Source organism: Empidonax traillii, unplaced genomic scaffold (genome assembly GCF_003031625.1).
Source record: "Empidonax traillii isolate 1590-97213 ecotype Southwest subspecies unplaced genomic scaffold, ASM303162v1 scaffold24:size2376012, whole genome shotgun sequence".
In the NCBI taxonomy this organism is placed as follows: domain Eukaryota; kingdom Metazoa; phylum Chordata; class Aves; order Passeriformes; family Tyrannidae; genus Empidonax; species Empidonax traillii.
This window is the reverse complement of record NW_020955217.1, coordinates 363,011-368,607: the sequence shown is the minus strand read 5'-3', so window position 1 is coordinate 368,607 and position 5,597 is coordinate 363,011.

The window sequence follows — 5,597 nt, the reverse complement described above, 5'->3', positions numbered from 1 at the left end:
GAAAAAAACTGTCTCTCTAAGTAGAGATGCACAGAAAAAAAGCTGTATTACACCTAAGTTCTAAACCTTGTCTGACTGGACAAGGACTCCAAGGCACAAAGATGAGTAGTTGCTCCCTGGGGGTGGTGGGACTGCAGTTGAGGTGCAGAGAGGGGAATATGGCTCAGCTGGAGACAGCAGGGGCCAACATACTGTCCGAGCAGCCATACTGGGCACATGGTGGGTGAGTTAAGGACATACTTTAGGCCTTAATTCTGAGTTTCCTAGGTTTTGTCAGTTTCAGCCAGATTCCTAATGTTATTTTAATGCAGTTGTTTTGTGTGTGAATAATATGCTTTCTATGCCAAACCACAAGCCCTGGAACTAATATCTCATAAAAATGCCTAGAGTCCAAAGCTAATAGCTGTAATTCAGCTGATCGAGTGATGCCTAAAAAGTTACAGATTTAACGCTATTCCCCGTGGGGGAGTAAAATTAAACTCTACTTCCTATGGGGCTGGGTGCTATTTTGCACAGTGCCTGAGTCCAGGCTGAAGGATGCAACTTGCTGCAGATCCTGGGCACACCATGGCAGGACTAGGTGCCCGGTGGGCAGAGCTTGGGGTGTGTGTGAGGGATGTTCATACATTTTCCCTTAAAGATGTCTCCACCCATCCAGCAACACCTCACCCCGTGATGGGGCACTAGAGCTTATCTTCACACAGCCCTGATGCTGTGGGCAGTGATTCAGAAGATGCCAAAAGGGGTGGAGGGATGGTTGCTCACTCCCCAGTCTGGTGGTGTCTGGACAAGTGGCGGCTGCAGTGACGTCAGGTCCTTGTGTCTGCCAGCCTTGCACAGTGGGCAGGAGACAGTGCTGGATCCAGCAGTGGGGCAGTGCCCCTTCACCTCCCAAAGGGTTTAGATGAGGAATGAGTGACCCGCAGTGAGCAGAGAGGGGACATGAAGGAGACTGGCAACAGGGGCCAAGCTGCCCCTTCATGCTCTTTTCAGGAGGGGAAGTCATGCCACAGGATGTCAGTGCAGCCTGTGAGAACACCAAGCCTGCAGAAAGAAATGACTGTCTCCTCTTAAGAGCACACAGGAAGACCTCTTTCCCAGGGCATCTTATTTAGGAAACTTGCATCACAGCAGCAAAGCAGGATGCTTATTTGGGAATAAGAAAATTAGATATGGCCCCAAGTCAGTGCCTGCCCGTAGGCACTGTGGAAGAAAGCTTGAGGATACACCAGAGGCAGCTGCTGGCTCACAGGAACAAACGCAGAGCTGGATGGGCTGCAGGCCCAGACAGCTGGTGTTTGCTGCCTGTGTCCTCCAATACTTGCTGTGGAGTTGTAAGGTATTGGTTATTTTCCTGTTACAACACAAAGGGATTAGTTAGATTAGCTACTGCAGAGGTGAAAAAGGAATGTGTCATGCAGACTATTTATTTTGCTCTAATTGGATTCACACCCTCTTTCTGAATTAACCTCATTTTGCTCCAGCTCTTGCGGTTTCTTATGGCTGTGAATGCTGAGGAGCTCTTCCAGCGATGGGCAAGTGACTCTCGGCTTCAGCAGGGAAAGCAAAGAGATCATGCTGTGGTCACTAGAGGCAGGCAGCCTGCAAACAGCATGGCTCAGGAATGGCTCTCATGGTCACACCCCAGATGATGCATCACGATCATGGACAACTTCTGGCAGCACAAGGTAAAAGCTGCTCTTCGACCAGGAAAATCTAAACTTTTCAGTCTTCCAGACACAACATCCACACCTGCTCTGGGTAAGCTGCAGCATGCACAACATTGTGACCTGGGGGCATGGCGATACTGCCTCTAAGAAAGCAGCATATGCTGGCCCCCCTTCAGCTGCACTGTCAGCAAATCTTCTCCTGCAGTTCATCATCCTTCTCTAGTTGGTGCAGAACACTGTAGGAAAATTATCTTTGCTGTTTTTCTTGGCCTGCTCACTCAGAAACACGGAAAGTACCTGCAGCAGGGGTGGCTTCTCAAGTTCATCCTTTAAATCTCTGGAAAAAAAATGAGCTCAGATGGAAAAGAAAGAGCATAATTTAAGAATCCTAGGTCTGGGTGGCTGCAAACTGCTAATTGACCTCTGTGTGTTAATCCCTCCAAACCAGTAAATGCTTTTCACTTCTGTGTTCTTTGCACCATGGAAACTTTTGACGTCTCTGTACTGGCCACTGTGGTTTGAATCCCTGCCTCTGAGTCACATGGATATCAAAACCTCAGACCAGCTGGACTAAGCAATGCTCTCTTGATGAGCACAGCAGAAACCAGACATAAAATAAATCATTAGGTCAATGACATTTTGGGAGGATCTAAATTACGCCTGCATACACATTACAGAGTCAAGGCTTGATTTTGAAATTCTTCTACTTATTTGTTGTTCCTACAGAGCACAAACAAATGCTACATCAGGAAGACACATTTCTCCGGAGAGCACCTGCTCCTGTAGTTTCCAAAGATGTCCTGTATTTGCAGATGCCTCTTCATGTACACCAACCTGTGACTTGTCTGAGAGAGTTTTGTTGGTCTTATTGGAATCTGACATAAAATTTCTCTTTTATTGCTCTTTTGGTCACGTTTCTCCCCATGAAAGTTTGTTATATTTTCCCTTGGCTTTGATACTGTATAACTGGACACTGAAGGATCAATTAAATCCACATGCTGGGTACACTGTCTGTTTGAGGTGGGTATTGGAGTGCTTTGATATACAGATTGCCATAGTTTTCAATGGTACTTTTTGCCTTGATCATTTGGTCTTGGAGAACTCATTTGTTTTAGAACACTTAGAACCCGTGGGAGGTGCTAAATAAACACTACAAACTATAAAAAAAGTTACTGGCCAACTGTGAAGTGGTAAAATTAAATAACGTACCCGGCATCGCATAGGTAAGCAGAGCAGCCACTTCTGCAGAACAACCTGCAGATTTCCCCTTTTTGTCTTCCTATGCTATCCTCCCTCATTTACAGCACATCAGATCAGGCTTTTACATCCATCCTCCCTCTCTGAACAGTTCCCTAGAGCAGTATCCATCCTGACAAACAAAAAAAAAGGCCAAAATAAAAACAATGGGATACATTTATTTAAAGGAACTTTTTTTTTTTTTTTTTTTTTTTTTTTAATATGGACAATACAGTCTGTTTTTCCTTATCTTCACTTTTGGAGGGCCTGAGACACCTTAGAAAATTTAGACTGAATCAGACCTGTAGAATTTTCCTAGCAGAGCATATTCTAATCTACAAAATGAAAATTAGGTAAAAGGAAAATAATCAAAAATATGATACAACCTGGACAACTGGAAACACTGTAATACATGGATCTACTGAAGTTTGCCACTGTTTTGGTAACACAAAGCAGTGCTATACAGATTTTTAGGGAAAGAAGCAAAACAGAGTATTATTTCTGTGGGAAATCAGTGGTGCAATTAGGAGAGCTGGCAGTAAAGGCATCACTTTTCCATCACAGTACCTACACAGCACAGTGGGAATGGCTTGGTAGTACAAGCAAGGACAGGATGGACTTTCATGGTCACCCAGCAAGGAAGTTGGTACAGGGAACCAACAGGCTTCCAGTCTCTCTCTTGCTGTCCTGCCAGGGGGAAGTGTAAATCATAACAGACTACTCCTCTGCAGATTAAAAGTAAAGATTTATGAATTACTCAATCCAGAACTTTATAAACAAGATGACTTTTGGAAATGCAGAAGGACCCACCTTCTGTGTTCTGAGCAATTTGAAAATAGAAGGACACTGTATAAGCTGAGGGAAAACCCCAACAGTCTTCAGCACAAAATTCAGTTAAATCTCTGCTTTCAGCAGCTTCCAAATCATAGAAACCTTAGGAATATTGGAGGGCTGGGGCACGAGGTCTTAAAAGGCAAGGGCAGAAAACAATGTTGTTCCTTGCAGGAGAAACTATAAATAGTATTTAGCGTCTTCAAGCAGGCAAGTTCATAAGTGAGGCTGCTTGATTGTTGCTTCTTTGACAATTTAGTATTCAGGAGAGGGAAGAATTGCCATAGCAACATTCCCATCTTCTGACATGTATCATGCAGATCATGTAGTCAAGGCAGCGCAGCACCCTCTCACACATGTGCTCTGTGAACTTTTGTGTTCCTGACAATATTAAAGAGAGAACTATGTCTCATGATTGACACACTTGCCTGTGTGTCTTTATGATTCCTTAAAAAAATATGCTCCCCTTCCCCCATCCTCCTCCTTTGAACTGTTTTCTCTTTTCCATCCCACTGAAATGATGAGAACAGCTCCTGCCCCAGATCTGTAGATATATGTTCCTGACAGTAGTCCTACGCTATGCAAATGTGTAAACTGCAAAATGTAGAGGGCTTAAAAAAATTAAGTATACCCAGCAGAATCTAAATTCTGAGTGCTGAAAGGAACTAGAAACCTTCCAGAATGTGCATAATTAATGCTCTAATAAAGAAAGCCTTACATATTTTCTTTTTCGTTTTGTTTATTTCAGTTTTGGTTTTGTTCCCTTTTTTGATTTGAATTAATCTCTAGGCACACACATCAACCATACCTATGACACATGCCAGTATATATGCCACCCTTTGTGGGAGCTGAGTTCACAAGCCGAGCAGAATACATGTTTTCAGCCAAGGTCTAGCTAAACCCTGGGGTGGCTTGGATTATGTGGACTTCCCGCTGTAGGAAAAGCACTGCACCATTACACAGGGCTAAGATGTGGGCCAGTAAAAATGGGATGCTGTAACACTGTGCAGCAAAACCATGTCTGTAACCCTGACAGCAGTGGCAGCCAGGTACTTCACTTTACAAGTGTTCTTGGTTTAATTGTATGACAGGTCCACCCAGTGGATCTCTTTCTTAGCTTACTATCTGGTCTGTATTGTGGCTCCTTTCCTGTCACATGCCTACATACTTCTTCCTCAGACCACATTTCCTGTCCTCTCTGTCACCCCTCTCCAATGCTTAGGGTCTCTGTACAAAGCTTTGGTACCTTATCTGGTACCAAGGGATCAGGACCTTATCAGACTCTGGGCAGGGTGAATGTAATGTTCTGGTCAGAACTGCGTAATGGTTCAGCTGGGATTATACCTCCACTGAGCTCCTGAGCTTCACCTATGTTTGAGTGCCCTTGCTGCCTTGGTGTACTCCATTGCTGCCAATTCCAAGAAATGACTATTCAAGGAATTCCTTCTTTTTATCTTGTCCCATGGTAACTCTTGGCCAGACAACAAACAGGTAGTTGAGGTCCTCCATTATCATAATTTGTGCTGCCTCTCTAAGTATAGTGTGCTTAACTGCCTCTTTCTAATCCATGACTAATAGCACTTCTGTTAAGCCACCTCTAGACAGAATGGTTTTGCAGCTTAATACCAGTCACAGAAGAGGGGTGACCTCCCCCTCTTTTACCTCATTACATCCACCAGGTGTAAACTCAGGACCCAAATTCAGAATCATTATTAAATAAGAACAACTTATTTTATTTTCCATAGCAAATACCAAAGATGATCATATGTAGACAGCTACCCAGGCACTGCTCTGTCTGCAAAATTAAACGTTTAGAAATGCAGTACTGCAGAGTATTGCAGCTTCAAACTGTCCCTATTG